The following is a 20,949-nucleotide window of genomic DNA, read 5'->3' as shown; positions in this document are numbered from 1 at the left end:
TTATTTTTAATAAATAGTTTACAAAGCAAATCTAATTTAATGAGATTCTGCTTTATATACCCATTAGAATGGCTCTTATCAAAAAAACAGAAAATAAGTATTGGTGAAGATGTGTAGAAATTAGAAACCTTGTGCATAGCTGATGGGAATGTAAAATGATGTTGCGGCAATAGAAATAATTTGGTGGCTCCTCAATAAGTTAAACATTGACTTAGCATAGGATCTAGCAGTTCCACTCCTAGGTATATACCCAAAAGAGATGAAAGCAGGGACTCAAATACTTGTACTTCAGTGTTCTATAGCAGCCTTATTCACAAGTACCAAAAGGTGGAAACAACTCAAATGTTCATCTACAGATGGAGAGATAAACAAAATGTGCTATGTACATATTGGAATGGAATATTATTCAGCCTGTAAAAAGAATGTGATTCGGATACATGCTACAACATGGATGAACCTTGAAAACATTATGCCAAGTGAAGTAAGCCAGACACAAAAGGACAAATAATTGTATGATTCCACTTACATGAGATATCTAGAATTGGCAAATGCATAGGGACAGAAAGTGAAATTAGAGGTTACCAGGGACTAAGGGAAGAGGGAGTTGGGAGGTTGTTGTTTAATGAGTGCAAGAGTTTCTGCTTAGATAGTGAAACATTTTTAAAAATGGACAGTGATGATGGTTGTACAACAGTGTTAATAACTGCCAGTGAACTGTACACTTAGTAAATTTTATGTGTATTTTACCATAATTTTAAAAATACTAAAAAATGGAATTATTTCCTCTATAAAGGCCAAAACATAGGTATCTTTTAATACTGAAGGCAGTGGCCCCAGCAGGTTGCTCTTGCCTCATGTAAAATTCAACAAAATAACCCAGTAAAAGCTTAAGTACCATTAAACACTGGCCTTCCATTCATTGTAGTCTGCATTACATTTTAGCAATTACAACTTACCTTTTATTTGTTCCAGGTAATCACCCTACTTACAGGTAAGTAAACTGTTTACTATCAACATTAGTTGCCAAAATCAGCTCTAAGCTATCATGGTGTTATATTAGTAACAATACCATCAACCAGAATGGTCCTACATGCCATTAGTTAACCAGATCAAAAAGAAATTCTGAGTCATTTCTCCAAAGCCCATAGATCTGCAGCAGAGAGTTGTATAAGTGAAGTCCCTGAGGAGGACAAACTAGGGTAGGCTGAGCTCTGATAGCCAATTCTTAAAAAAAAAACCTCTGTCTTTTGACCTGCCTTCCCCATGTGAGTTCTAGATAACCTTCCCTAGCCAGGTGAGAAGAGGGCAGTGCTACTAGGAAAGACCACTTGGAGATAATACAGGGAAGGCTTTAAGTTCTACTCTTAGAACTCCATTTACTACCTGAAAATCTTACTGTACACCACCCCACGCTTTTGAGACAGCAAAAAAATCAGAATATAATTATTTAAGAGTAATGATTATTAATAATAATAAGGAACTAATATTCATGGGATTCACTAGGTGCCAAAAACTGTCATAAATTAATTCCAATAAAACTCAGTACTATTACTATCTGCTTTTGTCAATGAGGCTCAAAGAGGTAAGGAACCTGGCTCAAAGTCATAGTGCCAGTCAGTTGTAGAACCTGGATTCACATGCTGGGCTTGACTCCAGAGCATAGGTTCTTAACTATTACCCACATTTACACATGAGTGCACAGAAATAAAGCAAGGGCATGTCCCAACTCTTATTTCAGAAACAAAAGTCTGGAATTTGTATTGTGGCCCTTTAGAGTCTCTATTTATTAGGTGTTCCTGTGCTTCTTTAGTTTTTCCCAAGTCTACTGCTATTAGTTCCTGATTTGTTCTTCCAACTATTCTACCAGTTTAAACAGGTCGATAAGCAGGTGGTAAATACCAGAAGCAACCTTCTGTATTCTGAATTTCACTGAGAACTCCAGCCTTCCCAGATTCATTATTAGAATGAGCCAGATTCTTCCAAACTTAACCAAAGTGCTATTTTATTTCCAGTGATTTAAATGCTTAGCTATTGTTGCTATTCCTTTCATCTTTATTTGTTTATAGGACAAGCAAAGGTTTTACATTACCTATATTTAGAGATCCCATCTGGTAGGCAAACTGTTGAACAAAAATGTTTTGTTCCTTTCATGTTACTGTACTACTTTGAAATGTAATTAAGTTTCAAGATGACTATTTGCTTCTTTTGTGGTGGATCTTTTGCCCTATTGAAGGTGGGGGAATATTATCACTGGAAGATTCCTATTCATACATTCTTTTACTCTTTATATAGCTCCTAATTATTTTTTGTTGCTACTCATTTGCTTTCTGCCAATCTATATGCACCTCCTTTTGGTAACTTCAGTTCTAAACTTAAAAAAGCAAGTAAACAAAATAAAAGAAAAAGAAAAAGTTCTCCTGTTTTGCAGGGTTTCAATATCAATTAGGATCTAACGATATAAATGGCAAAGTCGGAGTTTAGTTTACTGTTCTTCAGTGTGTTGAGAAATGCTTTAGGCCACACTTAGTTTTCAAAACAGAAAAGCAATTGAAAGTTCAGCCATTAAGATTGGTATATTTTGCCTGGGTGCAGTGGCTTACTGTAATCCCAGCACTTTGGGAGGCCAAGGCAGGCGGTTCACTTCAGGCCAGGAGTTTAAGACCAGCCTGGCCAACATAGCGAAACCCCATCTATACTAAAAATACAAAAAAACTTAGCCGAGCATCATGGCGCATGCCTGTAATCCCAGCTACTACGGTGGCTGAGACATAATAATTGATTGAACCCCGAGGCAGAGGTTGCAGTGAGCCAAGATCTCACCACTGAACTCCAGCCTGGGTGACAGAGCAAGACTCTGTCTCAAAAAAGAAACAAAAACAATGAACAAGATTAGTATACTTGGTATTTTCAAATGATAACAGTTAAATGAAGTTGCATTAGTCACGCAGACAGTACACAGTTACCCGTTGGTTGTTTGGCTCATTCTTAAACATCAAACCATATCCTCTCTATTGGTTAGTTTTCATCTGTTGCATCATTCAGAGAGAGAGAAACACATACACGCACACATGCACACACACACACACACACGCACACATATATATAAACAATATATACACATTGCACAAAATGCTTCAGCTTTAGGTAATTTAACATTTTGTCATAGATAAACAAAATGATTTCTTTTATACATTCCCCCTGTCCATTCATGAAAGAAAAACTAGAAACAAACTTAAAGGTCCTGAATTCTTACAAAGCAGCAAAACTATACTTTTTAAAAATGAGATTATAAACTTTAACATAATCATTGCCTCCGTTCTGGGGACCTTAATCTTTTTCAGTCCAGTCTTTCCAGATACAGATATGGGTCATTCCTCTACTTTACCTTACTACTAGATGCGCATGGTCTCATTCTCTTTTTAGAGCAGATGGGTCACCTGGGGCATTGTGAGATGGACTGAGATGGCATTGGCAGTAGGGGTAGGGGAATACATGAGCTCCTCAAACACAGACCAAACGCAGCCTTGGAGAATGGATAGTGATTACTCTGCTGGATTATTAACAGTCAACATGATACACACCAAAGCAGTGTATAGGCCCTAGAGGAGGAGAGTGAACTTTCCTCCCTTGGGTGCAGGCTACAGGGTCAGTGTTTATGCTTGGACACCAGAACAATGTTCTTTGCATTGCCATTTGTCTCCTCTTTTCTGGGAAATGGGTCTTCTTCCATTTGGACACCTTTCATGGCCAGTTCTGAAATTCCTAAGTTACCCTCTGGAAACACTTCTTATTCAACTTCCACTCAGTGCTTATATGAGTCTGAGGAATCCCTCCTGCAATCTTCATATTTGTCTGTGTACTCTAGAACCTATTACTTTTTTCTTCTATAACAAATTTTGAGGCTTTTGAAATCCAGGGCAAGAATCAACAGCAACCCCTAATCAGGTTTTGGGCCCTTGAGGGCAGGGAATTTCAAATCCTACCATGAGATGAGGGGAAGTGATTGCATTGCATACATCTACTACAAAGAAAAGAAATAAAAGCCAAAAGAGTAATTTCCTTATGAATGCAGTCAGAATATCTACTGTATTTTGCTACATTCATTTAAGAGAAGATTAGATAGGTAGATATAAAAAATGTTGAAGTAATGAAATGATAGGAGTTCCTGTTCCAGCTTCAGGGATGACAAGCTATGTAACATTAGACAGGCCATTTAGTCTCATTGGACACGTTTCTCCAATTGTGAAATAAGGGAGCAGGACTTGATGGAGAAGCCCCAGGTTCTGTCATTCTGAGATCCTGAAAGAATTTAAATATGTGACATGTGCCACTCATTTATGAATATACCTCTGATGTTTAACTCTACTTATAAAATAATGGTTCAAAACTCTTAATTGCACTACATAAACTTTTAGTTAGTAGTATGAGAAAGATCAGCACATGTGATTCTCCTTCCTCCTTGTATGGCTGAGTTTAGCAGCCTTAATCTCTTCCTACTCTTTCTGTGATTACTTTTAAAAGCCAGGAAAAAAAATTTAAAAAGACCTTTAAAAAAAGATAATTAGAAAATATAAAGTCAATTTTTGCAATTTGAAAAATGGAAGTCCACTTTATTCTGAAGTAGACTATTTTCAGGATGTGTCTGTGTATGTGCATATTTCTCTGTGTGTATATATTTATGAATATTTTCTATATATGTATAATTGGCATCAAGGTATGACAATGGATTTTCTTTTATTATAACTATATATGAAGAAAATCGAGAAGCTTTGAAAAATCTACCTTAGTTTATATTTGAAAGGCAAATTAATACAATTATTTTGTCTTATCATATTTCCGAAGAATTTATTTTCTTATAGATTGATGGCAAAATGTCAGTCTTCAAGAGCAGATATTCTTTGTGTAGGTTAAAAATGGATGCAGGTGTATATACCCAAAAGTATTGAAAGCAGGAGCTCAAAGATGTATTTGTACACTCATGCTCATAGCTGTGCTATTCACAACAACCAAGAGATGGAAGCAACCCAAATGTCCATCAACAGATAAATGGATAAATAAAATATTATATATACATGTAATGGAATATTATTCAGCCTTAAAAAGGAAAAACATCTTGTCGCATGCTACAACATGGATGAATCTTGAGGACATTATGTTAAGTTGAATAAAGCAGTCACAAAAAGACGAACACTGTATGCTTTCCCTTATATGAAAGATCTGAAGTAGTCAAATTCATAGAAAAAAAAAGTATAATGGTGGTAACCAGGAGCCGGAGAGAGGAGGAAAAGGGGATTAGTAGTTTAATGGATATAAATTTTCAGATTTGCAAGATGACAAAGTTCAGGAGATTTGTTTCATAACAATGTGAATATACTTAACACTACTGAACTGTACACTTAAAAATGGTTAAGATCATTTTACATTATGTGCTTTTTATCACAATAGAAAAAGGATGCAAGTGACAACAGAAGTTTAAAGCAGTGATTATTCAAAATGTTAGTTTGTCATTCATTATATATTTTCATTCATATGCATTTATTTAGTTTTCTTTCACAGGGGTTAACAAAATAAAATAATATAAGTGAAAACAAATATCTTTATTAGACACTCTTGCAAACCTGAAATCACATACACAATTTCAAAATAATTATAAACAAAATTGTCATTGAGCTGTGGTAGAAGGCGCGATGGATTTGAGGTACGAAAACCTAGGTTTAAGTACTTTTCCTGCATGGCTAGCCCTGTGAACTACTAAATTGTAGTTGCCTTAATAGCAAGAACTGTTTTATTTCTTTGTATCCTCCTGAAATACCTAGAACAGTGTCTCAGATATTACTTGTTGGAGTTAAATTATGCTTTTAATTGAGTTATATTCTGAACAGGAAGGATGAACAAAGAGGGAAGCACTACACTCCTCTGGCATCTACTTGTTACTCTGGCACGTAAGCAGTAACCAGAGGTACACAGGTGACAGGCCACCTCTTGGAGAAAACCAGCCAAGGCCAGGGTCAGGATCACAATATTAGGACTGGTTTTCAGCTTAGTATGGGGAGCAAAAATTTTGAAAATTACAAAGCCCAATGTCAAATCTTGTAGTGAGAACCAAGCAAAGCTAGAACATGACCATGAGCAAGAAATAACTAGGTCATAAAAGACAAGGAAACAGAAGAGCCATGATACAGGAAGGCTGGTAGCTTAAAGTGTGGCATGTGTGATTGGAGTACTGAGGTCAGTCAGCCAATGAAGAGACTCTGTACTATGGCAAGGCAATTAAATTGATGGTGACAATGGCGGGGGTATTTATAGTCTCATTTAAGATTTAGCTTAAAGTTACAGACTCTCTCAAGTGAAAGGGAAACCAATATACAACACACACACACACACACACACACACACACACACACAGTACTCTGAATGCCCATTAGAGGGTTTGTGAACCCACCAAAGCTAATGAGTAGACCCCTTGAAATTGGTGGATCTCAGAGTGTGGCTCACCTGCCTCATACTTTTATGCTTTTGAGGGCAGAAACACATAAAATTAATGGCCACAGGTCCGTTCCAGTTCCCAACAAGGCAAAGCTTATGAGAGGTCCTGTGCTTTATGTCCTCAACTAAATCAAAGCAGTACTATTTACCTGGTGCAAGCTACAACTGTCCAGTTTAGTTGGTATAGTAAAAATAGTTAACTTTTATGGTGGTTGTCTCAGAAATTTGTCTATTATATATACCTATCAGTAAAAAGTTTTTAGAACATCTCTTATAAATGTGTATTTTTTATTTATAAATTATATGAATGCACTATTGTAGTAATGCATTATGTGCATACTGAACATAGAAAAAAGTAGAAATGTAAAACGGAAGAAAAGTAAAATATAAACAAATTCTAATATTTTCTTTCCACATGCCCAAACAACTGTCTTGTACACCCGTAAGGTGTAGTAATCCTATTTAGAAAATAACATTCTTTAGGTTAATTATGCAAATCTAAGCATTGAAATAAAAGCAAATAATGTCATTTTAATAGGAATGCCTCATTTTAAGAAAGTATAATTTATATCCCAAAGTCTAAATTTACAAGATAGAGTACGTATAACTTATATCTCAATGAGTGTCTGTTTCTGTGACCTTCTTGCAGGCAAACTGGATTTTTTTTTCATTTTCATTCCTCAATGTCTATAAAAGCATTCTTCACAGAGTTGTCTTTTTAAAAAGATGCTTTTACAGTGCATCTATTAGAAGGATTGATACCAGTTTTCCTAAAGCTCTTTAGGAACACACCTCTACTTATGTTCCCAGTTTTATATCTGGAGACATCCGGTCTTATATTCTACTCTTTTTACCATGTTGAACACCAAGAGTGTTAAAAATGTGCTGTGCCATCTCCTGTCCCTTCAGCTTTGCCCATTCTAATCTCAGCCAGGCTTGTAGCCCTCCTCTATTTACTTCTTCAACTGCCTACTCATTCTTCAAAACTCAGGTCTGCTGTTTCTTCCTTTGATCAGTCCTCTTCTACTGGCTTTTAGCAAGCTCAGCTACCACGAACATAGCCATTTGCACATTTGACTGTTTACTTTTCTGCCTTTCCCTCTTTATACCAACATTGTGGGCCTGAGAAACAATAATATCAACAAAAATAAAGAGCTTCCCTTTAGTGTTGGCTCTGTGCTAAGTCCTTCATCATTCTCTCACTTAAAAATAGGATGCAGGTGTGTGTGTGTGTGTGTGTGTGTGTGTGTGTTTGTAGAAAGAATTTTTGCTTATTTTTTTCTCATATTACTTATTAATTTATGCTCACATGGTCATTATAGAATGCATAATACACAAAGGACATTCACAGATTATATTAACCACATCTGTTTCAATAGGAAAAGTATAAAAGACAAGCAATTTACTCAATAATTTAGATTAAAAAAAACACAGTACACACCGGTGTTTGGAACCTTAACTGACAATCTCAACTGTTGCTTTAATATGTACCAATGACAGTCTTTGAAAAACTATTTATCCAGGTATTTTATTTCTCTTTTCTAACAATTTGTATATTCTTCTTGCTAGCATTAAAATCAAAATGGAAAAACATTAATAATATTTTATTTATGAAGACAAGTGAGTTGACTGTAATAAAAATATTGATTCATGTCTTGCTTTTCAGTAAGAAATACCACCCATGAAGTCTGCTGGCACTTGCTAATAGTAATAATATAATTTCAAGAAAGCCAGAAAAAGTGCATACCTTCCCTTTCAAAAGTGTGGATTATTTATTTTTCTTAATAGAAAATGTAAAGTGCATCAATGTTTGGCTGAAAACAATTTAACAGCATATTTTTACCTAGAAAATGGAAAACATCGAAAGGACTTGTCATAAATTAACATAAACCATAATAATTTATCTCCCTTTCTATAGAGCGTAGGCATATAATTTAAAATCAAAAAACAATTAAAGGATTAGATAATAAATTACGTTCAGCTGTCATTAATTTAGCTATTCTTTTTTTTTTAAAGGGAAAGTTCACCTATGTTATACAGATTTAAGTCTTCCTCTTCTTCTCAAAAAAGTATCCTATTTATGTAGGGTTTTTACATCATGCAGATGGATGTGATAGACAAAAAAGATATTTTTCATGGTTATTGAAATCATCATATATACTAACAATTTCCCTCTCTTGCCATGCTTGTTAGAGAATAGTTGAGTTCGGTCACATGGCATGGTTAACATCTGGAAGTCACTCCAGGTAATAATTACCACGGATTTGTTGCTTATTCAGAGGAAACATACCAGAGTGGAAGTAAAGAAGGCGAATTTTATGTCTCTTTTGACACACAAGGACTCAAATCCCATCATTGTCTTTACGTCATCCATTACGCCAGTAAAAAGATTGAACCGTCAATAAATACGTTCTTTGTCTTAAAACAAACTTCCAGAAAACGTAAAAATGCACTGCAAATGAAATTTCTTGATTATTTCAGTTCAAACAGGACATGATTTTCATTTTGACCCATGGCCCTGGCCATAAACACAAGGTGCATGCATTTTTTTCTACAATTTGTGCTTTGTGTAAAGCACCAAGTTTCTCTCATAACATTATTAACCAGACTTGTTCATTTCTGAGTATGGAAAAAAAATAGAGTGTAATATAAAAAGTTCAGCCATACTCTTTATACTGAATAGCAATCATTTAACTGTGTTCCACAGATCTCCAAGGCATTTTCAATAGTATCAATCTAAGAAGCTTCTCTAGCAATTTGTTTAAATCTAGTTTAATAATGATATTTTCATTTTGTCTCTAAGGCTATTCCTGTAGATTCTATGGCATTTAAAAGGTACATATGAGCTCAAAAAAAAAAGACACAAATCTTGTAGAGAATCAGTTTTTTTTTTTGTTTGTTTAAATAGTGGCCTACGTCACAAGTTAGAAAAAAAGTAAAGGTTTTTCTTTACATACAAAGCTTATGCTAATTATGGCAATTGTTTTGGGATCTGTAACTTAAAATGAAGCTCTTTGAAAGCAGAACTTTAATTTGCTATGGTTCTTGTTCTCAGAAGCTGTATGTGTTTTTAATTATTGTCTTTATTGACCAGTGATTGGCTAAATCCTTTTCTCAAAAGACATCACCACGTTCCACATTACTATGTTCCTAGCTGTTCTGCTGATGTTTCTTGCCAGCCTCCCACGTTGTTTGAAGAAGTACTTACTGCATCTGTAAGAGTTTGTCAGGATCTTGCTGTTTGCAGTTCATCCACTTAAACTCATTAAAGCCTTTAGGGTGTTTTGTGCCTAGACCAGTGAAGTTGTATTGTGATCAACATAATTTGAATTCAAGTGGATTAAAATCTCGTTGTAAGGGATACAAAATCAGCAATAACTCACATACCCAGATGTCTCATTCTAATGCAAAACTGTCCAGTATTCACCACTTGCCAATGTGAGCAGGAGAGTCTTAAAAAGTTTTTAATAATCTTCCCTTCCAGAGTAAAATCAGGAATCAGTTAGTTTCCCAGAGATTATGTGGAAATGAGGCAAGCTTATCTTCACAGTGTTAGTCATCCTCAAAGTTCAACTAGATACCAAAAATTTAGTATCTATTATCTCAGGATGGATGACTACCTGAGGGTCAGTAATAGAAACTTTTCATCAAACTTGATCAAGTTTATTAAAATGTTAATAGCACTGGTAGATTGCCTGCTACCTTGAGCACTGTTACAGAAGGTAATTGATAAGTCTGTACTCTTGAAAAACTTGTTAGAAACTACTGCAACTAACCAAAATGGTTGTTTTTCCATTTCCATGATATTTAACATTGGTAACACTAAGTGTAGTAACAGGCTGGGCGCAGTGGCTCATGCCTATAAACCCAGCACTTTGGGAGGCGAGGCAGGTGGATCACCTGAGGTCAGGGGTTCGAGACCAGCCTGGCCAACATGGTGAAACCCCATCTCTATCAAAAATACAAAAAAAAAAAAAATTAGCTGAACATGGTGACGGCGGCCTCTAATCCTAGCTACTTGGGAGGCTGAGGCAGGAGAACCGCTTGAACCCAGGAGGCGGAAGTTGCAGTGAGCCGAGGTTGTGTCATTGCACTCCAGCCTGGGCAATAAGAGCGAAACTCCGTCATACACACAGACACACACACAAAAGAATAGTAACAATAATGGGAATGAATTTGTTCCTGGAAATCATCTGCTATTTGCAGAATTTGCATTTGTTTGTGAGGGAAAATACTCTGGTGGTACATTTTATTGAATTGTGGAACATAAAAATGGTAATATCACACAGCTTATGTAACTGCATTCTTTTATTGTGGCCTTTAAAATACACTCAATACACTCACATACTTTTTGGGAATTTGAAAAGTCACTTTTCAGTGGCTTCTTCATTTAATTCCACATTTTAAAAGGTGCAACCAGAATTTCCTTATTTGGTTCCATTATTTACTAATCTGCACATGATTTAGACTACCAAAATTGTACTTCTCTTAAATGTTAGTTATGCTTTTTGGGCTTCTAAACTAATATTTATATTTTTTGTCATTATTTATTACTACAATGTGTTATTCAGATGCTATGAGTACTTTGATCATATATTGGTTGAATTCATTGAAAACTTTATCCAATGAAATAGTATAGAATGTTCATAATTGTAATGTACTGTGCAAAATGAGAGATAAATCAGATTTTAGTTCTACCTTTAAGGAGTTTACATTTAGTAAGGAGATATGAGATGTACACCTATAATATAAGGTAACTAACAACAACTGCTGTAATAAGGCCATAGCAATTTTTTTTACAAGTTCAGAGGAGAGACTATATTTTTAGCTATGTAAATTCAAGGAAGGCATCTATAGAACAGACAGTCGCAGTTCTCTAAATACTCTAATCAGAAATTCCCAGCCACTTGAGTCAACAGCACCTAGGAGCCTTCAGGTAGGACTTAGAGCTACTCTGTGTCCTCTCGTTTGACCGAAGTTTAGTATTTCCCTACGGGAAAGGAATGTACCCTACCAATGCACCCTTGTGCCTCTCTTTTCTTGCTTACCTTGTTCTGGCTGCAGCTCATTTATTTCAAGCCCCTGTGTAAAGAGTTTTTTTTTTTTTTTCTTCCACAATTGATTTGGGATCTTTTGCTAAAATAGCACGTTCTCTGTGATTTATTAGGCCTGTGTGACTTGGATATAGTAAACTCGCAATAGACATGTACTGATTGAATGTTGAATGAGTGACTAGTGAGTGATTGAGTGAGAGGGTGAATGAGTGGGTGAATGACCATCAGCTGGGAAACAAACCAGCCCAAGAAAAACAGCTGGGCCCTGACTATATTATGTCGTGTAAATTTCACAAGAACTCTTAGCATCATTCTTTGAACTCTATTGTAGTTATTCAATAAATATTTGTTGGACATGATGTTCCTCAAAATCCTGAAGTTGTACACTCATATTACAATATTTACATTGTTAGGGAAAGCTATCTCCTTGTAAAAGGGATAATCCTGTTTCACTACTGCATAAATAGATCATTATGTAGTGTTTCCAACAGCTTTTCTAGAAATAACCCCTTTGAGGTTCAAAAATGAACCAGAAGTGATTAGATTTTACAAATGTTGTGCCACTTCTTATTACATGTAGTATTCAACAAAAAGAAAATCCCACAAGACAAATCTGTTTGCCCCATGGGCCAACTATCATAAAGTCTCATTGTTACAGCATCTACATTCTGGCATTTGTTTGTCAAAAATGGGGTGGAGGTAAAAGTATTCTTTTTGCCAGTTAATGTGATGCCATAAAGCAGCATTTTTCATTTTTCAACACTTATTAGCTCAGCTCCCCAGCTGTGTAGCACCACGCCCTGGTGTGAAATTGAGAGAGAGAACTCTGAAAAGTTTATATTGGCTTAAATTTATAGCTTTCTTTTGAGTGGGGGAAGGGATTTTTAAAAAGGACATTGTAATTTTGTGATGTTGTATTACAAAACCTCTATAATATGAAATAATAGCTATGGGAATAATTATCAGTATATTGTGTTTGGCTCCCCTAAAGCAATATTAACAGCTCTGTATTTAGAAGAAGAGTGAAGTAGGAAGTTATTAATTATTAATTGATTGACCCATTTAATCTAAGCACTTTTATATCCTGCAAAATGTACAGCTGAGTGTCTTGTATGAAAAATATGTTCAAATATGTGAGCCAATAGAGAAAAATACAAGCTCAAACTCCACTTAAACGGTTGGATTTTGACATAATTATTTGTATAATTGCTTTAAAACTTTATATCTCTTGTTTTCTGGAGAGCAATTTCAAAACGACAAAATTAAATTGATTTCACTGAAGGTTTGGTATGGTCACCAGAAAATGGGTTAAAACAATTATTGTAGCATGATGTAGCACATTAAAGTGAAATGATTGACTACAAGCTAAAAGTTTTAAGACAAACTTAATCCTTGGCTGCTTCTTTCCTGCTCTCACACACACTCTAACATGTGACAAACAAGGCGGAGATTTTTTAAAACACTTTAAAAACTACATCTTGAGTGAGACAGTACAAGTAAAATTGATCAAACTCCTTATATTTATGTTGTGTGAAAGGCTTAACTATCAACACAAAATCAGGTTTTTAGCTTTCTTCTAAGTAATACTTTATATTGAAATTAGAGTGGACGAAGAAAGAGCCTTTACACACCCTAAACAAGCTTGAAAGAGATGCACAGATATCTTTCCAGCCAGGGCGGGAGGGGAGATCTACGAGTCAAGACTTGCACGCTGCCCAGGCTGGCACTGACAGTACATAAATACCTTCCTGTACTATCAGAATGAACTGAAAGCAGCCTTAATTGGCTTGATGGCTTTGTTTGCACATGTAAAATGCAAAGTAGCAATTGCGTGTCTTCTAAAATAATCTTGAAATTCCAGGGCTGTCTTCAATTCAATGAGCTTTTTTAATCTCTGTAATCATAATCTTATTCCAGATAGAAGACCAGGACATTGGACATTTCAGCAGGCATGTTAAAAAGTAGCAACACTAATTTTTATGCCAAGTGTAAGGATTATTCTTTAGAAATAAGTGAGACATCTTAAAGAGAACTCACTGATGCCCAAATTCTATCTTTTTGCCATGGTTGTGAGATACAAGGAAAGAGCAGCAGCTGGAAAATGAGGCTGGTATATAGCCATTTACAGAGAAAGACTCATTTTGAGTACAAAGAACTGCATCTGGAAAGAGGATAAAGTGGTTTCACAGACAGCACCCAGTAGTTTGAACAATAGAAGAAAATAGGTACCATCACTCAAATAAAATCCACATGGGCAAAAGTTATACATTGGACTTCTTGACCAGCGTTAATATGTAGCCCACACTTTTACTTGGGAAGACACAAAAGACAGGCTAAGATTTAGAAACTCAGATCAGAGGCCTTTTTTCTATTTTTTTTTTTTTAACATAGGAGTGACATGTTCATATACGTAACAGGCTAGCTGTGGCACATAGAAATAACAATAAGAGTGAATGAGAGGCTATAAGAAGACACTCATTAGTAATCTTTTTCTTTTTCTTTCTTTCTTTTTTTTTTTTTTTTGAGACGGAGTCTTGCTTTTTTGCCTAGGCTGGAGTGCAGTGTCTCACTGCAACCTCCACCCCCCAGGTTCAAGCAATTCTCTTGCCTTAGCCTCCTGAGTAGCTGGGACTACAGGCGTGTGCCACCACACTCAGATAATTTTTGTATTTTTATTAGAGATGAGGGGGGGGTCTCACCATGTTGGCCAGGCTAATCTCGAACTCCTGACCTCGGGTGATCCGCCTGCCTCAGCCTCCCAAAGTGCTGGGATGACAAGCATGAGCCACCACACCCAGCCCTTCAATAGACTGAGAAGGATGGGAGAGAAGGCAGATTGGAAAGGTTGAATGGTTTAGGACTTTGTTATCCATTTGACTTGGGGATGAGGTATAGGAAATAATCTAAAATGGCTATTTTAAAGTGTTCTGGTGAAGATATTAACAAGTATAAAGAATACAGACGAAGAAGCAAGTGTAGAATGAAGATAATTAGTTTAACTTTCGATGGGTTTGAGGTGTTAATGGGAATTTGGTGACAGCTGGGAATTTTGGTCTAAAGCTCAGTTTGGGGATAGAAATAAATTTTGGGAGTCATTAGCATATAGGTATCAGAGAAAACTACAGGAATTGAAAAATCATTTGGGGAGAAAATTTGTAGGAGAAGAAAAGATAACTTAGAAATCATTTTTTTTAACCCACATTTAAAAGCTAGATCAAAGAAGACAAATTAGTGAAAACCTCTCAGGAGGAACCATGAAAGTAGAAGGAAATATAGTGGAATATCATGAAAGCAATGGAGACAGTTGTTTTGAGATGTAGGTAAACAACTGTGGGGTGCTATAGAAGGATGAAATGAATCCATTGGATTTAGCAGGTAAGGAAGAGGTGACCAGAAAAGTTTCTGAGAGCAAGTTCAGTAGAAATGTGGGACTCAGGGTCAGATTGCAGTGACTCAAGTTGGGAATCTGGAATGAGAAAGCGTACACAGCGAGTGTAGTCTATTTCTTTAAATAGTTAACTTGTAAAGCCAAGGAACAGACAGGGCTGGAAAAAAAGGTATTTTAAAATATGTGGATGATGCTAACTTATTATAAACTGACAAAAGAAGGCAAAGGAGAAGAATAAACAGAACAATCATGTGCAGGAACTCAAAGATGAAAGGGGAAGGGAGCCAGAGCCTGGAAGAGCAGGGCTGTGCTGCCTTTAACACTAGAAAGGGAAGGATGGGTCAAGAAATAGAGGTAAATCTGAATGTGAGAATAGATTATACCCTGCAATGGCCATTTGCTAAGAATAAAAGAAACAGAAAACAGATTAGAAGCTTAAAAACATAGAGGTTTAAAGGAAAAGAGAACTGAGTAAGAATAGGGAATAATTGCTAATTCACTGTAAATACAAACAGAACATTTAAAGGAGCTAATCAACATTGTCATCAAATTTGTACCAATAGCTTCTGGGAAAAAAAAAAAGAAGAAATAAACAACGTATTGATCTGTTTTTGGAAATAGCAAGGCAGGAAGTCAAGGTGGGTTGGAGGTATTAATGAGACTGGCGAGGATGTAGTACTGTATGGTTTAAATAGGAAGAGAATTAAAGCCAGAAAGGGCAAACAGACAGGAAAAATGATGAGGTAATAAAGTGTGTAGATCTTCAATGGGGTCTCTGAGCCAATTTAGTGGAAATGAAGGAATAAGAGAGATGAAAGGACAAGAAATGACATATTAAAACATTGAAAGTTAATTATTTCAGAGGTAAGATATTATGATGCAGAGTATGGTAGTGTGAGAATGCCCCAGACTGTTAGGGTTTTAAGGGTGGGGAATAGCAAGGATATTCTGTGTCCAAAGTCAAAGAAATGGGGACAGGCTTGAATAGCGCTCATGAGGCCCAGAGAAAGGGGAGGTCCAGCTAGAAAGGAAGCAGTGATCTGTCTGGAACAGTAGCTGTGTGCTGAAATTTAAAAGAGAAAGATATCTGTATTTCTTTTTTAAACTGATAGAGAGACTGAGCTAATTACAGAAGGGTTTGAAAACCTATTGCAGGATGAGAGCTTTTGTCTAGTGGACAATTGGAAACCATAACGAAATGTTAAGCAGCGGGATGCCATGAAGAAAGTGATGTTTTTGACACATTTACCTGAATGGAGGCTGTGGAGGTGATTTCAGAGAAGAGGAGTCTATACCTTCAGGGTGTCATCAAGAGGCTCAGAATACAGGAGATGGGGGGGTCTGAGCTTGGGAACAGTGGCATGAATCTAGACAGCCCCAGCTAAGAGATGACAGGATTTCATGACAAATTGTATACAGGGGAGATACAGAAGAAAGAGTTAAAGTGGTTCTAACGTTTCCGGGCTGAGACACCAGAAAACTATCTTTCTATTAAGAGATGTGGGGAAATTAGGAGAGGGTGGGGGTGGAGAGAGGGAGCCGGGGAATCAGAAGATCTGCTCCGATGCTTCTTGTTTGTGCCATGAAAAAATTAATTTCTTATGAATCCACGGGATGTCAAAAGCTCATAAACAGAGTTATCATCATGTTGTTTTATTTTATTAAAACTGATGTGTGACAGAGCAGTACACTGCTGAGAGATTGTCAGTAGCAGATATCAACCTGGTGTGAAGAAATCAGAAGTTGGGTGCCTCATTTGGTAATTTGGAGAAAATACTTCTGGTGAACAGACTCTGTTAATGATGTCCGTGTTCCAGTTAAAAAACTTCTTTAATGGAGGATAATATGAAAAAGACTATTTAATCACACCTTGATTTTTTTTCAGTCACAGCTGCATATGGGTAGCAGGCACCATGCTGGGAGCACTACCTTTGATTGCAAAGCATAAAATTTTTACAGGCTTTTTTTCCCCTAATAAGTTAAAATTTGGGGTCTCCTCTATGTTGCATTTGGGTAATAATCTTGGACAAAATATTTGAAAGTGTGTAAGTGGGCCTAGTTCAAATATTTTTTAAAAAATCATCTTTGATGGTTCCTAGTTACTTAGGTTGTGGAAAAAAGTAGATTAATGAATATTGTAAATGAACTTTACTGTGTAATAGATTTAAAATTGGGCTAGATAGATCTGTAGTAACTAAGAGTAATGAAAATATTTCTTGAATTGGTTGTTTCATAGCAGAAAAATGACAGCATTTTATTATATTTTTGGAATTAATTTTTTTCTAAAATATTTCCTTTAAGTTTATTTTTATAGAACTAGAACGTGTCTTTTAAGAGCATGCGGTTTTATAATTATGTGGAAGTATGCTACGCAAGGGAAAAAAGCCTCTTGCTGTAAGTAAATTTTGCCCTAATTATTGGACCATCAAAAGTGAGAATAAATGTTGCCAGTATTGGCTTGTGTTTTCCTCGTGTGGAGTAAGATTCATAATTTTCCCCACGTAGAGTGTGATTTTCAGAATTTTTACTTTAGTTTTATATTTTGAATCTCTGATTCTTCAGGGATTCAGAGAGTCATTGAAATACCTTTTCTAATTATTTCTAGAATAAAGAGTAATAGTAGTGGAGTAGTAATAGTCGATTTGTTTTCTAGGGCTGTATCAAATCACTAAAACTCGGGTGGCTTAAAAAGAGAAAAAATTATTCTCTCACAGTTCTGGAGGCTGGAAGTCTGAAAGCAAGATGTCAGCAGGGCCATCCTTCCTCCTAAGGTTCCAGGGAAAAATTCTTCCTTGCTTCTTCCAGCTTCTGGTGGCTCCTGGCAATCCCTTGTGTTCTTTGGTCTGTAGTAATATCACTCCGGTTCTTCTGCATCTATGTCTCTGTGCCCAAATCTCTCTCTCTCCTTTCTTCATAAGAACACCAGGCATTGGATTTAGTGCCCACCCTAAATCCAGGGTGATTTACACCTGAAATCCTTAACTAATCACATATGAAAACACCCTATTTCCAAATAAAGTGACTTTCTGAAGTTCTGGGTAAACATGAATTTTGGGAGGACAATGCTCAACCCATTAAAAGTAGTAGTAATCATGTGTTAGGCTTGTATTATTTTATGTTTTGAAAGTTATCAGCCAGAACAGCTGTAGAGGGGAGGGCCTGCAAGGGTGAGTGGCCAAAAATGTGGAGGCTTCAGGATATAACACAGGAAGTGGTCTGGCAATAGAGCCGTCCCTCAGGCCTTGCATGTTCCATAGAGGATTCACCAGATGGACCTGCAGCAAGATCCTTGGCCTTGCATATGTCTTCCAAGATCCCCTGACATTTCTATATGTGGAAATACAGTCAGCAAGTTCTACCCTGATACCTAAACTGAATTCACCACATACTAGACTAGACCAAAAAAGGGGTAAAATGAATGTAGAGCTTGGAAGCACACCAGTTTAGCCACTCATTCAAGTGTCACTGTTTTTCTTAACAAATATGCTAATAGCACCTAACGCTTGTGAAGTACATGTTTTCTCATGGAGTGTCACATGTATAAGCAAGGTGGAAAGGTGAACTGGGACTCAGAGATTGGTGAAAGAACATGTGGCTCATCAATGAGTCCAGTGTTTCCTTAGCATCTGCTTGGTTCTAGGCTATGGCTAGGAGGTCCCTGAACCAGAAACAGATTAAAGGTTGGCTGATTAATGGTCCAATGGCCATTCATTATATCGTATGCCTTATGCAGTAGTGGCCATGAAATGGGGCTCTGGGGTTGGAATCTCAGTTGTTCTATTTGCCTCTCTGAACCTCGGATGTTTCATATGTAGATTGGGAATGATAATAATAACTACTTCATAGTCTTGTGGTAAAGATTAAATCAGTTTATAGAAGTACAACATTTAGAACGGTGCCTGATACATAGCAAGTGTTCAACAATATTCAATTATTATTACTGCTCTATATGAGGAACAAGAGCATGTATATCTTCCTTTACCTCAGGAAGGTGATTATTATTATCAATACTAACATATTTGCATAGTGCTTACAATTTGCAATCATTTTTATACAATCCTTTTAAAACCCATTCAATTTAATCAATACAGTTAAAGGCTAAAAAAACTGTATTTCAGAGAAGTCAAGTGACTTGCTTAGGTACATTGAGTTAGTAACAGTTGTGGACTGAAATCTATGTTGTCAGCCCCATAAGCTACTCCTTATATATTAGGAGAGAGGGAAAAAAGTTGGTGAATATACAGTAACTCTAACCTAGGCTCAGTGATATGGAAAATTAAACCGAGAAGCATCCTATGAAATAGAAAATGAACCGATTTCAAAGTCAGAAAACTTGCATTGTAGCTTCTTCTCTGACATTTGAGCTGGAGAATGATGTCCATGCTTTTGCAAAGTCAACTGACTATTAATGAGATGAATCCTCACTCCTCAGGTCCATGTGATATATTTCAAATGGTAGAGCTCTGAGTTGTTAACATGCAAATCCTTCATTCATTTGCTGAGTTTGTATTTTCTGGAAAACGGCAGTCTGGCTTGTGGAACAAACATATTTGTATAATGTGCTGGTTGCCACGTGTTTGGGAGAGGTTCCCATGCATTGCTGTTGATGCAACAAGGATGGGGCTTTTAAATGTTGATACTATGAAAATGTAATGTGATTGGACTTGGACAAGTGCCTGAACAGACCACCCATCATATTATTTTGCTGCCAAGCAAATTCAATTGAAGAGCTTTGAAGTTTCTTGATAGCGAATAATTCACCTTTCATTTTAAATGCATGCTGAGTTGTACTGAGATATTCATGCTGAAAAGTACTTTTTGTTGCATATTTTTTCAAAGAACTTTCCCTTTTTTCACTTTTATTTTTAGGATTTACTTTGAAAAAAATCCTACCTTGTTGAGGGAAAGAGAATACTTGGTTTTAGGTGTACCATGAGACTTTAATCAGTGTTTGAAGGTGATCTCTCAGAAGAATGACCTACTTTGTGACCCTTCCTGTGTTTGTTCACCAGATCTAGTGACTGGAATTTGCCTTATTCCATTACTTCTTGCCCTGCTAGATACTCTTCCATATTCAGAGGAAATTCTCCCACTGGAGACTAGCGTTATACCTGACATATAGCAGGCATTTAATACATGCTTGATCATTTGAATTGTGTGTCCCATCTCAGTAACACAGGTAGTTCTGGGTCTTAGCTCCCTTCTTAATTTACTTGTGCCCCTGACTACTGAGAACAAAGTTTCTATTTTGAGAACATTCCCATTGCTCTCACACTTTCCTTCCCCCACATTGAGAACCCTGATTCCCTGAGTGACAGCTCATACTAAGATTTACCAGAGCCACCTGCTCCAATAAGTACAATTGTGACTGGAGTGTAGAGGGTGTGAGAGCAACTAAGCAACTGTTATTTGGGAAAATGCTACAGAAATATATCTTCACAGTTGCTTACAGTAACTCACAGCTACAGAAGCACATCACTAGTTTCTCAGTTGGAAGTCTTCTTGTGGCAACACATGATTTCTTTCGCCCTTGAACTCCCTAGAGGTTTTTTCTTTACTATCTTTTCTTGTTAGGCAGTTTTGCATAGTGGTTAAACATGTGGATTTTAGAACCACATTGCCGGGATTTGAATGGCTTTACCACTTACTGTGTGATCACAGGCAAGTTACTTTCCTTTTTTTCCTGCTCCAATTTTCTTATCATAATTCTTATTATGGACCTAATAACATTACCTAATAAATAGGAATTAATGTGAGATTATATAAAGTACATATTTATATATCTATAAAACAAAATGTAGCATAAGTACTCAATACATTGTAGCCATTATTAGTCACAACTTCCAAACAGCCCTTAATCCTCCACCACTACAATAAAATCTCTGCTGTTAAATTCCCACAAACATGCAGCCTTAGAGGTACAGATGGGATGCTGAACAAAGTTCAGAAGCAAAGGAAAAGTTTAGGTCTCAAGAAATCTTTGTATAGAAGCCATCATTCATGTCCCTGACATTCACTGGA

The 20,949-nt window shown here is 36.4% G+C and overlaps 1 long non-coding RNA gene across 2 annotated transcripts in view; it reads left to right on the top strand.

Annotated features, from left to right (window-relative positions):
- Positions 1-20,949, top strand: part of LOC109027659 (uncharacterized) — a 211,703-nt gene that overhangs the window by 390 nt on the left and 190,364 nt on the right. The window lies entirely within an intron of this gene.

This window comes from Gorilla gorilla, chromosome 1, assembly GCF_029281585.2.
Source record: "Gorilla gorilla gorilla isolate KB3781 chromosome 1, NHGRI_mGorGor1-v2.1_pri, whole genome shotgun sequence".
Taxonomy (NCBI): domain Eukaryota; kingdom Metazoa; phylum Chordata; class Mammalia; order Primates; family Hominidae; genus Gorilla; species Gorilla gorilla.
Note: the sequence above shows the minus strand (reverse complement) of the source record. Positions and strands in the feature narration are given on the sequence as shown.